Source organism: Cupressus sempervirens, chromosome 8 (genome assembly GCF_028749045.1).
Source record: "Cupressus sempervirens isolate cs-2001-9-10 chromosome 8, ASM2874904v1, whole genome shotgun sequence".
Taxonomy (NCBI): Eukaryota; Viridiplantae; Streptophyta; class Pinopsida; order Cupressales; family Cupressaceae; genus Cupressus; species Cupressus sempervirens.
Window position 1 is genome coordinate 426,287,420 of NC_143125.1, and position 23,901 is coordinate 426,311,320.

The 23,901-nt window shown below is 34.8% G+C and overlaps 1 protein-coding gene across 4 annotated transcripts in view; it reads right to left on the reverse strand.

Annotated features, from left to right (window-relative positions):
• The window catches only part of ALA2 (aminophospholipid ATPase 2), a 274,747-nt gene extending 273,248 nt beyond the window's left edge, over positions 1-1,499 (reverse strand). For 3 of the 4 annotated variants that reach the window (XM_089797978.1, XM_089797979.1, XM_089797977.1), the window contains exon 1: positions 1,296-1,489. The gene's annotated coding sequence lies outside the window, so the exon portion shown is untranslated. Of the gene's footprint in view, positions 1-1,295 lie in introns of all 4 variants that reach the window. The other variant, XM_089797980.1, reaches the window with a different exon arrangement.
• Between the last annotated feature and the right edge of the window lie 22,402 nt (positions 1,500-23,901).

Here is a 23,901-nt window from a genome sequence, read left to right on the forward strand (position 1 = left end):
TATTTAAATCTGTAAAGAAACGCACTTTGATGAAGACCTGAGTGCATGAATGGCAAGACCAATAGAAAAAGGAAAAGTTATTTTGCCTCTAACTAACATAGCAGTTAAATCTCACAAGTTCCATATAACTGGGACAAAAATATGTTTGTACAAAGGCCATAAGGTTTTAAAAGCAAAATAAGAAGTGTTAAACAGAAATTCATAACTATCAATATCAACTCTACAGGTTGTTAGGTTGTATTTCCTTATTATACTAATGTAGTTCTTTCTGATATTGGAATAATAGTTTCCAGGTGTAAAAGCATTTGAAAATATGATTGCAAAAGAAGAAGATGTGAAGCTAGGTATGCAAGAATCCCATTTTTACCACCAACGGGGCTCGTGGTACAGACAAAGCAATCACAGAATCAACTAAGATAAGGTACAGTTTCAGAGACGGGTATTTGAGTTGGGAACAAGGATTTATGCAGGAGACATATCCGAAACAAGGAGACTTCTCTTGCAATCAGAGGATGTGTCCTGAAATTTATTACTGCTGAGTGAACACCTACTACTACAGATAAAGAGAACGGAAAAGCAAAAAAACAGCAATAAGTAAATCTTTTAAGCCCTAGAAGTTTAAAAGACCCCAACTAAAGCATTTTTTATTTGTTCGGTCAAATAAGATAGCAGTAAATTTAGAGACCTTACACAACATATCAGCGGAAATTCGAAAATACAAGAAAAGATTAAAAGTTCTGCTGGTTCTAGAATGATGGACTTGTAAAGAAAATGATCACTCTAAAAAGGAACAACGTGAGGAACGTCATTATTTTCATTTATAATTCAAAGTTCACGAGTCAGCCGTACCCTGATACCCCTACCCCTGTAGCATGAGCCTCAAAATGGCATCCCTATCCCTGATGACACCTTCCTCCACAGAAGGAAAATTTGTCGGATTTTAAAACATTAAATGGTGGAATACAGTTCCAAGATATTATGTCTGGCTGTGAAAATCTCGAATTCTATTATCGAAAGTATGGAAAGAAATGGAAATATGTTCTAATATACAGAGAATGTGGCAACAATTAAATTGGCTGCTACAGAAAATGTGGTAACGATCAAATTGGCAGCTTGTTGACAAAGTGCTCTTAAAAACGCAGATGTGCAAGGGTTTATTCAACGACACTGATGTTGTAGTCTCCAGCTTATGATTGCCAGTGGAAACAGACCTAATTTCATGAATCGCAATGTCTGCCTTACAAATCCAATATGAATGAAATCAGAGCAAATTGAGTAAGCCAAGATAACTTTACCGGTGGAATTGACACCCTCCTTTCACCGCACAATTGCAATTCAACTCCTCTGAGACCGCCTGTGTAAAAAATAACCATTCGGCCCACGGTTGGAATGCAATGCTCGTGGAAGCCCGTGATAGTCGAAACAGGGGGGATTTTAAAGATGGAGGAGGTTCAAGTCAACAAATTATAATTAAAATTTGTAATACTGTAAATTTCGTACCCCTGCGCGTTGGCTAAAAGAGCTTTAATAACTGAACAGTGGAAGGTGTAGATTCATTCCCGAGAACGTGGAATACGCTTGCACCGTACCGACTGGACTTGTATAAGACACTTTGGACCGTTCTTTCCTCCCTCATGTTTTGGGCCCACTTCGACTATTTAAGACAATAAAATAAGAAAACTTTTCATATTTATGATGTCAGAATATAATTTGTCGAATACTAAGTTTTATTATTATTATGAAATTTTGTTTTATTACATACCTTATGTTATTATTCCCTTTCTTTTATTAAGTTCAGCACATAATAAGGGAGTTGATTTTTATAGAATCATAGTTAGAAGGCATCAAAGAGATCAACAATAACAATAACAGTAAAAATAATAGTAACAATAACAATAATAATGTTCTTTCTCATTCTCTTCTCTTGCATGCATCCTGATGATGGATTATGGAGTGTGATCCGAAACATTGATGTAAAAAATTGTTCACACAATCAAATCCAGAAATCAAATCACAACACTGATGGATTGTGGAAATCTGATAGCTTTAATTTTTTAAATATTTACAAAAATAAGTTATTAATGGTTTATGAATAATAAATTTTGCATCCTTTCTTGGAAAAAGCTACTTAGAATTATTAATAATAATTATTATTATTATTATTATTATTGTATTAATAATAATAATAACAATGTCCTTTCTCCTTCTCTTCTCATCTCTTGCATGCATCCTGATGATGGATCACAGAGTGTGATCTGAAACGTTGATGTAAAAAATTGTTCATACAATCAAATCCAAAAATCAAATCACAACACTAATGGATTGTGGAAATCTGATAGCTCCAATGTTGTTAGTATTTACAAAAATAAATTATTAATGGTTTATGAATAGCAATTTTTGCATCCTTTCTCAGAAAAGCCTACTTAGAAAACAAGAGCCCTCAACTAGCCACTTATATCACCAAGGCCAAAAGGACCAATAATAACACGCAACCAAAGGGTTGTTGCAAAATAAGAGGTAGTTAGCACATAGTCCACAAGGGGGGGGTAAGCTCACAATGGGGTTTTAAAATGCTCCCTAAACCTTTATACTTGATCTTAAAATGGTGTCCAAGACCCACCAATAGTAAATAGCGGCACTCCAACAAAAAATCAAACCCCCAACTGCAAGACTCCTTTCTACCTCAACAAGGAAGGAGCCCACCTCAATAGGAATAGAAAAAGGAGAGAAAAAAAAACTTGAGAACCAACCACAAAATCATTATGCATCCAAGTAGTCATCGAAAGAAGAAGACCACATAAAGTTACCACTAGCCTCCTTCGCAAAGCAAGTCTCAAATTCCATAGGAACCACCAAAGAGGAAGAAGGAACTGAAACACACCCTACCTCAAAAGAGGCAAACTCCACATCCATAGTAGGTCAATTAGGAAGAGCCCGAAAACAAGGACAAAAAACCCAATTCTACAAACCTTGGCAACATCCCTATCTATTAGAAAAAATAATTCAAGGCAAAACAATGTCATCAATGAATCAAATAGACTTCAACCTTACTTCTGAGCAACCATGGCTAAGAGAGTACCACATAGGGCAATAATTATTCTTCATGGTAAAGCACATAGACACATTGGCAACACAAAAATAGGAATTTGGGGCCCCACAAGATTATCTAAACAAGTGAGTTGGAATTGTACAAAATACCTGTGGGGAGGAGGATCAGGGTTGGGGCCCATAGCCGAGGGGCAATACATTATTTTCCTCATAGAAGCACGTGAGCACAAAAGATCTAGAATTATGAAATTTGAAGGATACAAAAAATCTCTATTTAGAATGAAGAGATGAAAATAGGTTAAGGTCATGGTGGGATCATAATACTAATAACAGAAACATGAACAAAAATGTAAAAGTGGAGAAAGAGGACCCAAATAAATAATTTATATGGTTGAAAATGTTGGAAACTACAATTGGAACAATTGTTATGTCATCATGGATGTCAAATCTGCATTTTTGAATGGGATACTTGAAGAAGAAGTATACATATAAGAGCCTGAAGGATTTGTGGATCCTAGCAAGAAAAATATGGTGTATGAGTTGCACAAAGCTTTATATGGTTTAAAACAAGCCCCCAGAGCATGGTATGAAAGACTGCATAACTATTTGGTGAAGATTGGCTTTACAAGAACAAATGATAACAACAATTTGTACTTGAAGATTGGCAAGAACAATGAGGTATTATTATCTGAAACTCTTGTTGATGATATCATATTTGGAGGCAAGGAAGCATTATGCAAATCATTTGCTAATAAAATGAAGAAGGAATTTGAAATGTCAATGTTTGGTGAGATCAAATTCTTTGTTGGTTTACACGTATATCAAATGAAGCACGGTATCTTCATTACTCGGTCCAAATATATCAAGGAGATACTAAAAACTTTTGGGATGGAAGATTCAAGACCAGTGAGTACACCTATGTCTACTAGACATAAGTTATCTAAAAATGATGAGTCTACTGATGTGAACTAGACACAATATAGATTAATGATAGCAAAATTGTAATACGATGTTCATAGTAGACCTGATATTGCATTAGCAGTTGGGATAGTTACAAGATTTTATGTGAATCCTAAAGAAAATCATATGATGGCAATGAAAAGGATACTGAGATATCTAAAAGGAATAGATGACTATGGATTGTACTAGAAGAAGAATGATAAGTTTGAACTGAAGGTATTCAGTGACTTTCATTGGGCGAGAAATGTTGATGATAGAAAAAGCACAAGTGGAGGTGCATTCTTTCTAGGAAAGAGATTGGTTTCATGGATAAGCAAGAAGCAAAATTGCATCTCCCAATCAATAGATGAAGCTGAGTATAAACAGTAGTGAATTATTCAAATATCATATGGATCAAGCAATTGTTGAAAGGTATGAAGGAAGAAATTATTGATCTAGTGGTTACCTATTGTGATAACACAAGTGTTATTATGTTATCAAAGAATCTTGTAATGCACACAAAGACAAAGCACATTGCTATCAAGTGTCATTACTTGAGAGAGCTAGTTCAAGGCAAAGAAGTGAAACTAGAATATGTGAATACTAAAGAACATATTGCTGACATATTCACTAAAGCTTTACCTAAGGATGTTCATGAATATCTTAGAGGTAAACTGGGGGTGATTTCCCTAGACAAAGAAATTTAAGCAAAGATGATGGTATGCATCAAATGTATTGATCAAACTATCTTCCAAATTGATGCAAACAGTTCTACTTTAGAAGTTTCCTAAGGTAGTAGTATGCAAGATGACAAATGATGTTGAATTAAGAACTAACATAAAAAAATCTACATGAGAAAGATGTATGAGTTCAAAGCATCTTTGGTATTGTTGTCAAAGAGGGAGAGATTATATATTATCTAGTGGCCATGAGGGAGAAAATGTAATTTAGTTACCTATGCAGTGATAAGCATGAGGGAGAGATTATTCATGAAGATCAAACTGATAGAGTGAAATAGTGAAAGTTGGCAGAGATATCCAAGTAAGAGGGAGAAATTACTTAGAATTTATAAGACTAATGATGTTGCCAAATTTGATATGACAGAAAGAGAGTTACAGGGATGAGTTATCAAAATGAAACCAAGCATATTAATACAGATCTAATACATTGAGGGTGCTGCTCGAAATAATACAAGTTTTGGATTGTATAGTAACTAGAAGTATTCTAGAGGGGTTGTCATCAATGCCAAAGAGGCAGATTGTTGGAAACTATAATTGGAACAATTGTTATGTTATCATTGATGTCAAATCTATTGGTGAGATAGTTTGTGACGTAGTGCAAGGCAAGAGAAATCCCCAAAGGAGATGTCCTAACCCCCAGCAAATAACTACACAACAAAAACAGAATAACAATGCAAGATCTAATACCAATTTACATTAATTTATTCATTAAATAACTATTACATGTATTGTGTCGAGTTGTAAGGCCTTCCCAGTTATGGACAAATACAGAGCAATTACAATAACATTTTTGCAAGATCCCTTGAGATCCAATCCAAACCCTAGCTAGTCTAGATCACACTCTGGTAGAAACCTCCAAAGAAAGAACTAAACTTTTGCTCGCAAGCCCACCAAGAAATCTTCTTGTTTTCCAAGCCACAACTACTATCCCTTCTCAAAATTTATCCCAGATCCAAGTGTAAACTACCTCACATTCAGTGCTCTATCCAGACACTCATAACTTCATCACAATCCTATTGTAAATTGCCTCACATTCAGTGCTCTATCCAATGACTCAAGAAACTTGCCCTTCAGTTGCTTCCACACTCACTCCTCTAAATGAATGAATCACTCCATCATGAATGACTAAAAGACTCCACAAGACCCCCCTACGTATACCCAACTAAGCCACAAGTTGACCTACCAATTAAAATTTAAATAAACCTAACATTAAATACTTGAAGAGCCACAAGTCAACCTCCAACAGTAATTAAATATCCAAAAATTGATACCTGAGAAAAATCACAATATCTCCTAACTCTGATTGAATTAGAACTCATGCTTTGAACCAAAGGTAGTACTTTAGGTCCTCTACAACCCCTTAAGCTTGCTAAGGCTGATTCATTAAGGATATATTTGGATTCATCTCAGAAGTCTCGCACAAAAACTCATCGTGCAAACTACCAAAAATCAATACTTCAGGAGAATTGCCATATCTCCCAACTGATAATGAATTAGGACTTGCAACCTTAACTAGAGATAGTACTCTAGGCCTTCTTCAACCCCTGAACTTTTCTTCCTTTAACTCATTTCCCAAAATTAGTTACACGGCCTGCAGCAGGCACCCATAAATCAGAAAACATATCTCCAACAGCAAGGTAAAATGGCTCAAACTTCAACTCAATCCATCCAATCTTTATGCAATCCTAAGGAAAGGTTCTCCAATGTGTCTCCAACACATCCCTAACCATAAAAAGCATAATTCCACCAAAATCCAAGCTCAATGCTCCTGCATCAATTTTCTATCTAATCTAAATGGCATATCTATTTGATTGATGAAGAAGATTTGAGAAGTTGTTCATAACAAAAGAATCTAGAGGATAGGTTGAGTTATGAAGAGGAAACTAAAATGGACATTTTATTAGTTGGACTTTGACAAGATAGATTGAGTGTTTAAATCATGTTGCAAGTGGAGAGGATGATAATATTCAAGTCTTGAAGGTGTGATCGCAAACAAATCAAATGCATGGACTTGACCGAGCAATAGAGCAGAAGATTAAAGAATTTTGAAGTACATGTCGAGTGATGCTAAAGTCAATTGAGCCACAATATGTGCCAAGAAAAATTAGTTTTAATCAAGCATCAATATCGACTAAGTGACAATGCATGTGTCGATCAAGAAATTTAGTAGTGACTGATTAACCCAGTGATAACCGAGTGTCAGAACATAGTGTTGGCTGAGGAACAACATTTTAACTATTTATGAAGAATCGTAATTTCCAACCAAGTTGATTTCTTAGAATATGGAAAGCGTGTTGAAGATAAAGATTAATGAGTTGGATCATTTAATTTTAGAAGAGGATTAGATAAATGACCTAAGAGATGGATTCTAAGATAAGTTTCTAGAAAAGAAGAGATAAATAAAATGGTGATCAAATACATTGTATTTGATGGATCTGATTGTAAACCCTAAGATCTACGATTATGTTTAAGCGAAAAAAGGTTAGAATTACCTATTTAAGGAGTTACAAGGTTGAACTTTACATATGTGCAAAGAGTATACGACGAGAGAGGATATGTTCCAAAGAGTTGTAGTTGATGCTAATGTTATGGACTGGCGAATCTAAGCAGAAGGTTAAATCAAGTTGAGAAGAAGTGAAGGGTGATTGCTTAAAGGGTTGCCAAGAAAATATGAGATTGAGATGACAATAGAGGCCAGATAGTGAATCAGTTTATGAACAAAACAAAGATATGTACATGCAAAGCGAGTTGTACTTAATAGATCAAAACTTATTGTTACTTTCTAACCATTGTAAACAATATTGAAATCCTTTAATCAAGGTTGGCCTAATAGTCATATGTAAATCCTTTAACAGGGTAACATTCAAATGGAATGTTCTAAATGTTAGGAATAACCACAGATAGAAATAATAGTTACATGCAAATATAACCAATTTTAGAAAATAATAGATTGCACTAAAGAGAACACAAGACACAAAGATTTAACATGGTTCACCCAAACTCTAGGCTACGCCCACCAACAACAAGTCCAATATTATTATTATCTAGTGTTGATCAAGCATCAATATTGACTGAGTGACAATGCATGTGTCGAACAAGAAATTTAGTACTAATCAAGTAACCCAGTGATGACTGAGTGTCAGAACATAGTGTTGGTCGAGGAATGACATTTTAATTATTTCTAAAGAATTGTAATTTCTAACTGACTAAGTTGATTTCTTGGAATATAGAAAGCGTGTTGAAGATAAAGATCGATGAGTTGGATTATTTAATTCCATAAGAGGATTAGGTAAATGACCTAAGAGATGGATTCCAATATAAGTTTCTAGAAAAGAAGAGATAAACAAAATGGTGATCAAAATCATTGTATGTGATGGATCTAATCATAAAACTTAAGATCTATAGTGATGTTTAAGAAAAAAATATTACAATTACCTATTTAAGGAGGTATAAGGGTGAGCTTTATATATGTGAAAAGAGTATAAGACTGGAGAGGATATGTTCTAGAGAGTTGGAGTTGATGTTGATGTTATGGACTGACGAATCTAAGCAAAATGTTTAATTGAGTTGAGAAGAAGTGAAGGGTGATTTCTTGAAGGGTTGCCAAGAAAATCTAAGATTGAGATGACAATGGAGGCCAGACGGTGAATCAGTTTATGAATAGAACGAAGATCTATACATGCAAAATGAGTTGTACTTAACAAATTGAAACCTATTGTTACTTTTTAACCATTGTAAACAATTTTCAAATCCTTTAATCAAGCTTGGCCTAACAGTAAGACGTAAATCCTTTAACAGAGTGACATTCTAATGGAATTTTCTAAATGTTAGGAATAACCATGGATAGAAATAACAATTACATGCAAATATAACCAATATCATAAAGCAATAGATCGCATAGAAGAGAACATAAGACACAAAGATTTAACATGGTTCATCCAATCTCTGGGCTACGTCCACCAACAACAAGTCCAATATTATTATGATCTAGTGATTATAATCCACAATCCCTTACAACTCAATACAATTGTAAGAAGCTACAATACCACCATACATTATGAAACACCTAACCCTAAGCCATTCTATACAAGCTTTTGTCGTTTACAAAATTAGGGCTAGAATAAGTCATCTAATAGAAAAATAACAGCCAACACCTTTTAGAATAGAGCGTCATTTTTTTGTCTTTGTTGGTGCTTGCCCCCAAAAACCCCTACAGGGGCAATGCCCCTTGACCCCACCCTATACTGCAAGCCTTAGGACCTCGCAAGGGGTGCTACCCCCAAACCCCAGTATAAATAATCTGGGGAGAAACCACGTCGAATAAACCTCTGAGTTTGATTAGGATCCACATCACAAAACTAAAGTCCTCTGACAAGGCCACTTTTAATGGGGTGATTAAATCCTTTAACAAGGTCACAATTAATAGTGTGTTTTGTAACCTTTTATAGGGTTGGCTCCTAAGATATCTCACTTCAAAAGAGTGAAAATTAGTGACATGTTGCTGATGATTTTTCCCAAGTTGGGTTCCCACATTAAATCCTAGTGTCAAACTTGTGTGGATGTTATTATGATGTTTTATTGATTAATATTTACATTCTACAAGTATGTTATATTTAGAACAATTGACAGCTAGTTGATGTTGCTAATAGTTTATAGTAGAGAGTGAGCAATGGAATGATAATATCCAAAGTTTTTTAAGTGCTTATTTGTTCAATTGCTACATCTAGACCTTGGATAACTAATTCACCCCACCCCCCTCAGTTATTCTAAATATTCTAATAAATATATTTGAAGACAATGAGGGGATCACATGGCTAGTTACATGCTATATTGTGGCTAAAAGCTCCAGGTTTTACAAGAGGATAAATATGGAAAATGAAGACCCTTATGCAACTTTAAAGAAAGATATTTTTTCTTTTAGTTTTATAGGAAACACGGTCTTAATAGGTGATTTCAATGCTAGGACAATAGGTAACCAATCTATTTAGTTGGATAACAATTTAGTAGAAGACAATAAACATTTGTGGCTAAAGAAATGTGAAGATAACTTCAGTAAAATGATTTCTCAGGATGAGAAGGAATGCGTGTCACATTTTGGAGCATAGTTGTTGGGGATTTGTAGCCTTCACAGACTAGTTATTTGCAATGACATGAAGTATTGGTCAAGATCAAATGGAATCACTTGTAAAACATACAATGGGAAAAACATGGTGGATTATGTGATATGCTCTCACTCATATTTTCCCAAATTAGTGAATTTTAGGATTGAACATTGTCTTATGGAATTAAAATCTCACTACATGCCTCTATTTATATAATATGACGTAAGAGTAAGAGTAAGAGGAGTGCAAAGTGAATAGATCCATAGTTTTAGCACACAAGGTCATAAACTAGGTAGAAACCTTACAATTGGGAGAATAAAGAACTATTTTGAATTTCTCTTGAACAAGAGGACCAAATGATTAGCTACAAAAACAATTCCAAGGATAACAATGGAGAGAATGAGTGCTTAAACAACACTGTGATGATCCCCCTAGTTTAGAGCTCCTTAAAAGGATGTGAAAGATCAAGATCAAAGAGGGGCATTTCAAACACTTTTCCAAACAATTCGTGGTATGATAATGAATGTAAACTACAAAGATATCTATTAAAGGGGGAGATAAAGAAAATAAAATAGAAAGGAATACGAGCAATTGATTAAAATGTAAAAAGACGATTATGTGATTTCTCAAAGGAAAGAGCTAATCTCATTACAGAAACATAATCCAAAGGGCTTTTGGAGAGAGTCACAAAAGTTAAGAATGTTGGCATTAAGTTAAGTTTTTTATTAGTGACAACACTTATTCAGACTCTGTATGGTTACTGAGCTCTTTTGTAGTGCCTGCTCTCGTTCACATCTTTGCTGGGCATTGTTGTTGTTATTATCAGACTATGTTAGACTAGCTTTATGTTGATGGATTAGTGGTATTGTTTTGAGACTATCAGACATTATGTTATGGATTCAGTTGATATATGATGAGATCATTTAGACTTTACATTTCATGTATGCATGATGATCATTACATTGCTTTCAGTTATTGTTGATGATTAGTTAGATGGTTTATTATCTCATGTGCTTTATTATGGATACTTACCCCATACTTGCATGTGTATGGTGTGCGTGTTTTCTTATTGTATGGCGTTTCTGATATGGTCAAGGAAGGGAGTCGTAGTCACCTACTTAGCCGGGATCTACACGATGCACCACTTCCTGCCATTGCCTGTTTAGCTTAGCATTATATATATTGTATGCACATGCATGGTTTTTCTGCAGGTTGTAGGTACCGAGTATCGACTTTCTTGAATTGCCAGGATGAGCGTACCCTATTATACTATTTCAATGATAAGAGAAGGGAGATAAATTCTCAAGTCCAAATCCCAAACCCTTAAACCAATTGTCCTAGTGAGGTAGGACAAGTATCTGGATATGTTACCCACTGAATGTGTCGGATGACATATTTCGTGATTTTTAACCCTTTAGACTGATTTTGCGTATTGCTCTATGATGGGTTTTCATATTTTATCTTGGAAGTCTATGGTGAATTTTCTATTAATTAAGTCTTAATAAATAGATTTAATTAATAAATTAATTATTTGAGAAAATTAATATAAAATATCATGATATTTGATATTTTGATTATAATTAATTAAATGAGGATTAATCAAGAATTAAATAAAAGAAAATTAGAAATTAAAATTAATAATAATTATAAAATAATAATAAAGTAATAAATAAGTAATAATAATAAAAGTTATAAAAATTAAAATGAAAGTTATAAAAATTTAAATAGAAATTATATAAAAGTAAATTAGAGTTATAAGCTTGCATAGGAGTTAACGCACCTTTATGTTTCTCATATGTCAACAACACGGGGGTTAGTGCATCAATTAAGCACATGGTGTCTACAATCTTATGACTCATCTAGAAGGTTGGAAAAGACACATGCTTAGTTGGTGACACCTTCTAGCTGTTTCTAGAGACATTCTAGGTGTTTCCTGAGAGCTCTTTATATTCAGGGATTCCTAGAAGCTTAGACATAGCGTTTGGAGAGCATTTGGAGCATTGGAGGACTCGAGAACTCTAAAAAAGGGAGGAGCTTGCTCTGCGGGTTTTCTGAGAAAGAGCAAATTAGCATTAGAATCTGGGTAGATTCTTGTGATTTTACTTATGCTTTTTCCGCATCTTGCATTCCCTGTCTTCTTTGTGTCTTCTATATGTCTTTTGAGGATTTTCCTATTTTAATTGTATGCATTCTCAATATGGGTATTTAAATTTATTTGAGAATCTTATATGCATAAATTTGGAAAGAACACAAGGCTAGGGTTTAAATTGTAGCCAAGCCATTAGATAAATTATTGAATAAATATGAGATCAAAGGTTTATAGGAAAATTCAAAAAATTAGAATTTCTTATTTATTTTTGAATTTGCGCACACACACACACACACACACACACACACACACACACATACAATTTTATATATATATATATATATATATAATGATTGATATTGTACCATGATTGATTGAATACGTTTTAAAACCGTTATTCAAGAAAAACTTGATAAAAATCGAATTCATATATATTAAATGGCGAATGAATCACTTATGCAATTTTTTTTTTTTTTTTTTTTAAATGCAAAAGTGGGGGGGGACGAGACCCGCACCCCCATACCCACTACGGTCACAATGTACCTGCTATTGCAGGTATTGTGACGGCAGGGGTACATAGTACCCACTGACATTGCAGGCCCTGCAACTGCAGGGTCCTGCGTACCGCCAGTGGTACATACTTATATATGTGTGTTGGTATAACAGTCGTTTCATATGAAATCGATTTTCATTGTTATTAAATTTTCATATGTTATATTATATCAATTCAAAATTATTGTAATTCGATTTTTATAAAATGCAAAATTAATAATTATATATATATATATATATATATATATATATATATATATATATATATATATATATATATATATATATATATATATGTAAATATGTTATTAATAAATTTGAATTATTATATAATTGATAAATGATTTATATCAAAGGTTCATTTTTATAATGGTGAACTCTTGTATAATATTCAACTATTAAGATTTAATTAATTGTTTTAAATTATTAAATAAAGTATATGAAATTTAATTGGTAGTTTGGTGGAGAACGTTTTCAAACAAATATTATAATTGGAAAATGGATTTTAGACCTATTAAGGAAAATTTTTATCCATCCAAAACAATACATGTGTTAGGAAAAACGTACAAAATGTTCCTCCATTCATTCTCCAAACTTGGAAACATAAACTGAGACCTCTACATTTAAATTCAAGTTTGTAAATTTAGCAAAACCAAAACATGTGTTTACATTGTGTATTCTTTATGCTATTGTTTTGGGTTTTGGGTTGACTAGTGTTGACTAGTTATAGGACGTCTACCAGAGGCTTGGGGGTGATGTGATTGTGATGTCATGATGATGTTTTAATCTTGATCTTTATAAACCCAACCATGGTTATGTGATGGAATGCTCTATGTAATGGTTGTAATTACTGATTGTTATAGTTGAGATTCTTATGTATGAGACACTTGACTTAACCATTTTTGGTTCATCGATCAGTTATCCTTGGTTTATTTTCTAGTCGCCATGATGGGATTGAAATGTTATTTTATGATGTCATGTTGTGACATGTTTTGACTCAACCATTTTGGAGTCTTCGATCAGTGTGATTGAGATATATTTTGGTTATTGAGAACCAATGGATACTTTTGATTATCAGTGATACTTCAGTTGCCAATAAAGAGCTGTTGTGATCATGATTTTCTATGGATGCTTGCTCATAGAGATTTGATGCTTTTATGCATATTTGATGATTTTATTATGGATTATCTTTTGTGATTTTGAGATTTATGATTCCATGAGCTTAGGGTAGGATATCTGCATGTAGTGTCGGAAAGTGGCTTGCAATGGGGGCCGGGGCCCTAAGAGGCTGCCAGGGTAACTCATTGTAAGTTGGATTAATAAGTGAAAACATTCACACCTAATACTAACTGAATGAACCTAAAAAGATAAGTGTTTTGTTCTCGCCCATGCCTTGAGTGCTTGTACAAACTAGGATGGGAGTAGAGAGAACGCATGGTTGCGACCTTGCATTCCATAGTATGCCTCGTCAGTATGAGAGGATACTAGTGGCCGCATGAGATCAGTATGGACCCGTAGAGTTTAGCTAACTGCCAGGGTAACTTGTACATGATATATGCAATGACACTTTCCCGCTTGCATAGTAGGTTCCTACATGTCATTGTGTGCCTCTGGGAATTAGATGTTGGTTTTGTGTCTGGAACCCTTGAGTTAGTATACTTTTAGGATTCCTGGACTTGTAAAGATTTATGCTATGTGTTTCGGATAGCCTGTTTGGAACTTGATATTATCTCCTCAGCACAGTGGGAGTGGACCACTTAGGTACCACGCGGTCAGGTGGTAGTGTTTTTCCACTCTTATAATTTGAGATTCATTGAGACATCGTGGCTGATGCATCCTTCATGATGGTGGATATGTATCCTTTCATTGATGAGTAGCATATGTTAGATGATGTTATCTTATGCTTATATTTGCATGTTAGATTACTTTTTGCATATGATATAGTATATGTTAGGAGTGACATTCCTACTATGTTAATACCGATGATCTCTTCGGTGCTTTGGAATTTTATGCACAGAGGGATGGCTAGGGCCCACGATGGTCTAATGATGCTATTAATGGTTGGGAGGAACCGTGCACTTAGTTTATTATGTTTGATCTTCTATGATGATGTATCATGTGTATCATGTGATTATCTTTACTTGATGTATCATGGATTAGAATAGGAGGATGTACCTTATTCCACATATGTATATTCTTTTAAGCTTTTCATACCCTACGACATGTACAGTGGATGATTGAGCATTTGAAATGTAATGTATAAACATTGGACTTATCATTATTATTTCATGTGGTTGTTATATTTGATGGATTCAATAATGTTAGTTGATTAAGATGTAGTTCAACGTTAAGGGATCCTTAAAGAATGTAATCTGTTATGTATGTTATGTTTACTTTCAAATGGACATTACTATTGCTTCCGTTATTTTGTATAAGTTATGTGTGATTTGCTTTCATGTTTTAAAAAAAAAAAATGCTACCTAACTTAGTGAAATTCTAGGTTAATTCTTTGGATCCCTTGGCGGGGCATTACATCTTTGAACAGTCTTTAGTGCCTATTGAGTAGTTCAAGTGTTTACCAAGTAGTTCAGTGGTTGCCATGTAATTCAGTGGTCACCAATTTCACAGTTTTTACCGAGCATTCCAGTGGTTACCAACTGAATTTAGGTATTATGAAGTCCAGCAGTTCAAACTAAGCAGTTCAGTGCTTACCGAGCAGTTCAACGGTTACCAAGCTTCGTAGTGTCTACCGAGTCATTCGTTCTTGTGAAGCAAAGTTAGTGTTAACCAGGTGATGGGAAGATTAGTGTTTACCGAGTGACATAGTATCTACCAAGTCACTAGTGTTCACCAAGCTCGAAACTACGTTGAAGTGATTAGTATGGGCTGAGCCTCTACTTCTATTGAGTGCATGATGATGTTGAGTAATAACAGTGGATGTCGAGTATCAAAAATTCACCAAGTCAGTTTCACAACTCGATTTTCTACATTTGGAATGACTCTTTAATATTGGTGTTAACTTGTGTATTGGCCAACCTTGTAATTATGTGAATTGAGTTGGTATATATGTAATGTATTGTATCATACCCAAATGTAATGTTTTAATGGATGAGAATGAGAATGTATTGAAAAGCATGCGAATGTGAATTAGCAACAGAGAAAGGTGTATTGCAAGGTCAAATCAGGAGTAGTCAAGTTACATCTATCATATAGAGGTGATCTGTACTTCAAGGATCTTAATCAACAATTCAGTTGTAAGTTAGATCTATTGTTTCATCCTAACAGGTGAACCAACTTCAAATCCTTTAATAGGGTAGACTTAACAGTCTTTTCTTTAAATCTCTTTGTCAAGTGCATACTTCATTGTATGTTTGTAAAACCTCTAACAAGGTGGACCTAGCAGTCCTAATTGCTCCTAACAGGGTAGATCATCATAAGTGATCATTGTAAGCCTTAACAGGCCAACTTTATGCTGTAGTATTGAAGTTTTGTGGGTATCATCCCCACCCCAATTTTACTTTCTAATTGGAAGGTTTTTGGTGTTGGCATTAAGTTAGTATTGCCATTAGTGACAACACTTATCCATATCAGTATAGCTACTGAGCTCAACACTTAATTTTCTACACTCATCAAGCATTCCAGTGTTAACCAAGCTTTGAAGAGTTTAGCAGTGTACATCGAGCAGACAGTGGCTACCAAGTAAATACAAGCAATGTGAAGATCAACAGTGTCTACTGAGATTCATAGTGTCTACTGAGCAGTAAGTTTTTGTCATGAAGATTCAGTGTAAATCGAGCATTGGAAGAAGTAGTGTTTACCGAGTGAAGTGAGGTAAACTCAATATGTAGTATCTACCGAGTGACACTACATCTATCGAGTCACCAGTGGTCATCGAGTTCAAAACTACTTTGAGTGATTAGTATGGACCGAGCCTTCACTTCTACTGAGTGCATGACGATGTCGAGTAATGCAGTGGACACCGAGTATTAGAAGGTCACTGAGTCAATTCAGTGAACCTGTGCTATTTACTATTGGGCCGACTTTGTAATGTGTTGTTCACTTGTGTTTTGGTCGACCTTGTATATTTTGTAAATTTGAAAGGTATATATGTAAGGTGTATTGTAAGATATCATTTGTATCAAGTAATAACGAAGTAATGTGAAATATTTTTGAGAAGTACATGTGAAGAATTATTAGCAGTAGTTCAAGGAATACAACAAGGTCAATACAGAGGCAAAAAAGTTATATCTATCATATAAGGTGATCAGTGCATAAAGCATCTTAGCAACAATCAATTGTAAGTAGATCCACTGCTTCATTTTAACAGGTGAATCAATTTCTAAATACTTTAACAAGGTAGACTTAACAGTCTTTGTACAAATCTCTTAACCGAGTGCATACTTCATTGTATGTTTGGAAATCCTCTTACAAGGTGGACCTAACAGTCCTTTGTGCTCCTAACAGGGCAGATCACCAGAAGTGGTCAATGTAAGCCTTAACAGGCCAACTTTATGCTCCAGTATTGAAGTTTTGTGGGTATCATCCCCACCCCAGTTTTACTTTCTATTTGGAAGGTTTCTAGGTCATCAAAATATTATGTTCTTTTGTGTGATGAATGTTTTATCTTTCAGTGTTAATGCATGTAGTAGTATAGATTGATTTGTGGTAAATTTAAAAGGAAGAATTTTAAAAGTTATTGATTCACCCGTCCCCTCTCAGTAACTTGTCATATCTTGAATATTTCCAACAATTGGTATCAGAGCATTGTGGTTCTTAGGATAAAAGTTTGACAACTTGAGCAAAGATCTAAGGACAAATGGAGATATTTAGACTTGACAAGGCAATTGAAAATGAAAAGCTAGATCTGGAGATGATCATAACTCAACTCAAAGAAGCAAAGGAGCATCTTTCCCAATCCCTGAAAAGAAGAAAGGAACTTACAAGACAAATGGATGACCATCAGTATGTTGAAGAAAAGATTGAAGACTTTTTCCCATCAAGCAACTCAGATGAACCTAGTGAAGCAATCAAGGAATTCCTAGCAAAGAATGGCTCTTTACAGGAAGAAGTAAGAAAACTCAAAAGAGAACAAGAAATTCAATCAATTAGGCTATGTGAAATTTTGGAACAAAGGAATAAGCCAAATGAAGACTTGGAGGCAAGAAACAATGAAGAAAAAAATCAATCTAATCAGCATGAAGACGTCATTGATCAAATCACTAGAGCAAATGAAAAAATCAAGATTCTCAAAGCACAGAATGAAAGAATAAGAAGTGATCTAAATTATGAAAGGGAAATTAATGAAAGAATAATAAGAGAACTGAGATGTGAAAAGAAAATCGTTGAAAAATTGAAGAATGATCTAAATGCTGAAAAACAAATCAATAAGAGAATGTTGAAATCACAAGAAGACATGAATCAATTGAATTAGCAAAATGAGCAGAATCTTCATAAGAAAAAAGGTAAAGTAGGACTTGGATACAATGAAGAACAAGGTGAATCTTCCAAGCAAGGTGCAAAAAGGAATAAAAAACCCTCATGCAATCATTGTGAGAAAATTGGTCATACATCAAACAAATGCTAGAGCAATGGAAAAGCAAAATTCAATGGAAAGTGCTACAACTGCAATCAATATGGTCACAAAACCAATGAATTCAAGGAGAAACCAAAATTTGAAGGTAAATATCACAAATGCAAAAGGCATGGTCACAAGGCATCTCAATGCAAATCCAAATCATTCAATCCAGTTGAACAATTTGTAAAGGCAATATTTGGATGGGACTACAATACCTGGTGCAGATGTCATTATTGTGGAGAATATGGGCACACAGCATAAATTGTGCAAGGCATCACCTAAGAAAGAAGGATACTAGTATAAGGTGTTACACATGCGCTAAACTTGGTCATATAGCTAAAAACTGCATGAATATGGGCAAAGTTGAAGATGAAAAGAAAGCAAGGGCTAACAACATAAGGAAACAAATGAGGCAGCAATGGATTCCTAAATCTACTGAGGATACAAGCTCAAATCATGGAACTGAAGTCATTCAAGAAGTAGGTGACTCCATCCCCTCAAACTAAATTCCTAAGAATATATTGTGATGCAGAGCCACACCTTGGAAAGCTCAGGAGGAATACTCACTCAATTGAGTTACTTCAAGGGCATGACATCAATCAACCGGGATCGAACTCAAACCAAACTCAAGATTGGATTAATCAGAATATATAAATCTCCATAATTTATCTTCACCCACACACCAAGATCTTTAACCCGAAATGTCCTCAAAGAAAATATATTTGCACTTTGATAAGAGAGACCAAGATCGAATTGCTGCCAAACTCTATAGTCGATTATCTATATCCTTTCTAAGGCAAAAAATAAAACTTTCTCTATTACCCAAATTCGAATGAATCTCTTACATAGCCAACCGGCTTATTTAAAACTGACTCTCCTTTTCTAATAAAAGGATGAGAAACATTTTTTTGTCTTCTACCCCAAGAAAAGGATAAGAATCTGAAAACCACCTACTACCTATTATTGGAATCTGACAATCATGCAGTAGGCCACATGTTTTTTTTCCGTCTTCTATCCAAGAAAAGGATAAGAATCTGAAACTACCTACTACCTATTATTGGAATCTGACAATCATTAAAACTATTCTAATTTAAAGAATCTACACCTGGTCCTAGGTGGCTATATCTGGAGAGCTCATCGAACTGCTACTTTGGGTATGCCACCACATGTAGGATGTTTATTGAAAACATTAAATTTAAAATACACAAAACATAAACCTTTCTTATTCTATTTCCCGCTCTGCTACTGCAGCATATTGGAGCTATACTCAGCAAGAAAATCATAAGAAATTCTAAGAAATATGAGGAATGCAAATGATCCAATCAGTATTTCAGATACATAGGAATCACAAAAAGGTTATCTTTCACCAAGTTGCATCAGTCTCCATCGAGGAAAGTTGGTTGAAGACCATACTGAGCAAGGTCGGGAGTAAAGGAAACTTGGTTTGTTCGCCAAGTTGATACTCTTGCCTAGTTAGGTTAGTGGATGATAGTTTATCACGCACTATGTCATAATGGCGCCAAGCATCTATGAAATTTTCTCAACAAAAGGGGTAATTTCAACTTCATTTTTCACCGCATTCTCAGCATTCGAAGAGCAAAGTGATTTGAAAGAGCATTGTAGTATTTTCGAGTGATTTAGTAGCAAGATCTTCATGAATTTTATCATCTATCGAGTAGTGATGGTGTCTACCAGTGGAAGCAGCACTAAACCAAAGAAGGGTTCTGAAATGCTAGTTAACGACATCAAATGGAAAACACCAATCTTCAAAATCATTCTGGCCGTTGCTAAATCAATTGATCCTTATGGTGCTTAGTCGCAAATCCTGTCAAAGGTACTCCTAATTAACAACATAAGAACTCATTTTAAATGTATTGTTCAAGAATTAGGGACATTAGAAATGGATAATGCCCTAGCTGAAATGTGTGTTGATGGAGTTTTGAAACTCGAGCATAAACATTTGGAAGCTAAAGGATTAACTCATATCCCTCACACGCCTCAAAATTTACAAGTAAAATGGATAAGATATATATTGAGCCAGTTCCATAGTGGTCAATTATGGTTGGAGCAACCCATTTTGATTACAAAGAAGATGATACAAAAGGTTATAGGTCTGTTAATACTAAGAAAAGCTAAGTCAACCAAAACCCTAGGTTAGGAGGAACTGCAGAAGAAAACCCTAGCCGAGTGGGATGGTAGAGGTTTGAAAATAAAAAATATCACTGACATAGAGCTTAGGTTTGGCATCCATATCATTGCACATAAGATCTATAGCTCGAGTTGGTTGAACATCATTCCTTGTGAGGTAGTTGACCTAGCATACAAGGTTATAAAGAAGAATCTTGAATTTGATTTTTTAGATGTATTACTGAAGCAATTAAACAAAAAACATTGAAAGTGTGAAGACTTCCAAGAATAATTCCTTCAAGTTTGGTTCATTGCTTGTTTTCTTATTCTTTTATGTTCAAAAATTCTTTCCATCTAAGGGCACAGTCATATGGAGGAAAGACACCCTTGTTCTTTATCAGATAAATGAATTTATTTAAGAAATGGGTGAAAACTTTGAAAGGGTGTTGGATAACTATTTACCGATTTTGTATCCCACCCAAGCTTGTAGAAGACTACAAGGATGATATATGTTTCATGGTGGACTGTGACAGAGTGTACATTCAAGTAGTCATATCAAGAGTGGCATGGGTAAAACCATTGCCTTATAAAATTAACATTGATGAAGCTAGAGACATCATTGAGGCTTTAGTAAATGAGCCAACCAATCCTAATCTTCCTGCATTTGGCACATATGAGGAAACCAAGAAGAGGATAGAGCTCAATATCAAGATTCCTCAATCTCTCAGTAGAGGCAAGAAGAGAATTGCCAAATTGAAGACAACTGAAGGTCCTCTAATGCTTACCAAGGGCAAGGGTGAGGATGAAGAGGAGGAATATGATGATGATGAAGAAGAATCAGAGAAAGAGGAACAAACAAGGAAGAAAAGTAGAGTGATTATCACTAAACCTCAGAAGAAACCAACTGCAGTGTTCTCTAAGAGAGGTAGGAAAGGGAAAAATGAACCAGTATTCATTCGCTCTCCACCTACATTTGAGGAAAGGATTAAATAGCTAAGAGTTGGAGCAAGAATATGTAACTTCAAAGTTCTCAAATATGAGACTCGGACTCCAGTTGAGAAAAAAGAGATTGAGGACTTAATCATGGAAAAGATGGGTATTTGAAAATACTCCCCTGCACAAATTCAACCTAAAATCCATGCAGATCTTTTTGCCAACATCCAAGTCAGATGGGAGAACATGGTGTAAACTGTAAAAGACATATTTGAACAATAATTAAGATAGTTAGTATCAAATCTAACTAATGCAGAAGTGAAGAAGGCAATAAAAGAGCATGAAGACATAATGATTCTAAAGCTTAACACATGTTTCATATTAATGAATAACATAGAATCAGTGGTTAAGCATGCCTCAGATGTTTGGAGAGATGTATATCATCTCAACAAGCCATTAGATGAAACTGTTGTAATTAAAGATGATGATAGTGATGATGATGATGATGAAAACACTCCTTCCATCTCAGTTACTGTAGGAGAATTGCATGCTCTAATGGAGGAGAAGGAAGAAGAAGAGAAGGAAGAAGAAGGAAAGGAGGATGAAGTAGAAGAGGGAGAAAAGGATGAAGATGATTTGGTCAGAATTGCAACAGAAGCAATTGCATCTCTTCCTCACACTCCACCACATACTGTCACATCTATGGAGATAACTTCTACTAGTGAGATTGTGAGCACAACAACAACATCAATTGCTCAATCTTCACCAACCACCTCCTAGCTCCAAGTGTCTACAATGGAAGTGTCAAGCACTTTATCTACTAAGCTAATTGTTACTTCTTCAACTACTGAGTTAGCTCCCTCTACTTCTACATATTTAGTTAGTGCATCAGTAAGTTCTACAATTTTGTCTTCATCAATTCCAGTAAGCTCTACAATTTTGTTTTCATCAGCATTGTCTGCATCTACTTTGATTCCAGTTAGTTTAGACATTTCTATGGGTATTCTACCGAGTGTGGCACCATTTTTGGGAAGTGTTTCAATTTTTGACTCAGTTAGTACTCCTAGTCTTATCCCATTTTTCACTGCTAGCCCTTTTATCTCTACTATTGTGTCTGTTCCATAGGTCAAACTAGTAATCACTGAAGTAAAACAAAGGCAACCATTAAAACTTTTGATCACTGGAAAAGAAATTAAAGAAGACATTGATTTAGAAACAGAGATAATAATACCTAAGATTGACTATGAGACTGCTACTATTGAAGAAATGAGGTTAGCTAGTCAACTCATAGAGAAGAAAGCTACGTAGAAGCAGTTAAGGTCTGAAAGGGATAAGGAGTACAAAATAATTGAAAATGCCAAGAATATAATCACAGAAGCTTTAGGTGTTGAAGTGGATTCCACTCAACATATTTTGATTCAGTTAGAAGAAGCTGTACAAAAATATAATGAGGACTCCTGTGGACAAGAGAAGCTAGTTGAAAAGGCTAAAAGAGAGTTTGATAACAAGGTGCTAGAGCATATTGCTCAATAGATTGCAATCAAACAAGTGGAGTTGTCAACATTTTTGGATAATTTTGAATTTTTTTTTAATAACGCCGCATCACTTTTTGCCAAACTTTGTGATATGTTTGGTTTTACCAATGAAATAAAGGAGAAGCTAAATAAGATTGATGCTGACATGAAATCTAGTGCATCAAAGTTGCAGGCTAACCCCTCTTCTAGCTCCTCTCATCACACCAAGGTGAAATATCTAGTAGAAGTGCAGGCATGACTTCTAAGAGAAGAAGCAAGAATAAGAGAAAACTTGATTGATATTCAGAATGCGATCTTGCCAATAATGGATACAATGTAGAAACATATTGCTCATTGCAAAACATTGGTCCAGGATCAGAACTTCTCAGTGGCTGACCACATGATCAAATTTTTAGTAGAAGTTTATATTGCTCTCTCCACTTGTCAAATTTTGCAAGAGAATTGGGATACCTCATTTGCCCTCATTCTCAAGGTACATCAAGAATTTCTCTCTCATTTTGGTGTAACTATATAGATAGTATATCTACTCCTTTGGCATTATTGTCAAAAAGGGGGAGAGATATCAATATAAGAAAAAGGGGGAATTCTATATATAAAGAGAGATATCAGTATAAGTGAAAGGGGGAGATAACACTCAATAGAGTCAGCATGTATAATAGCTATGTACATAAGTATCTTTGTATATACATTATGTGTCATCAAGGAGATATATATAGAAATGTATATGCAATAGCTTTACAAAGGTCAATTTTAAAAAACCAAAATTCAGTGAGTCAGTTTATGTACATATGTTTTGGCTTATAAGTGTTTTATCACTAGTGCCAAAGGGGGAGATTGTTGGCATTAAGTTAGTATTGCCATTAGTGACAACACTTATCCATATCAGTATAACTACTGAGCTTAGCATTTAATTTTCTACACTCACTGAGCATTCCAGTGTTAACCAAGCTTTGAAGAGTTTAGCAGTTTACACCGAGTAGGCAATGGATACCAAGTAAATACAAGCAATGTGAAGATCAACAGTGTCTATCGAGATTCACAGTGTCTATCGAGTAGTAAGTTTGTGTCATAAAGATTCAGTGTAAATCGAGCATTGGAAGAAGTAGTGTTTATCAAGTGAAGTGAGGTAAACTCAGTATGCAGTATCTACCAAGTGGCACTACATCTGCCGAGTCACCAGTGGTCACCAAGTTCAGAACTACTTCGAGTGATTAGTATGGACCGATCCTTCACTTCTATCAAGTGCATGACGATGCCGAGT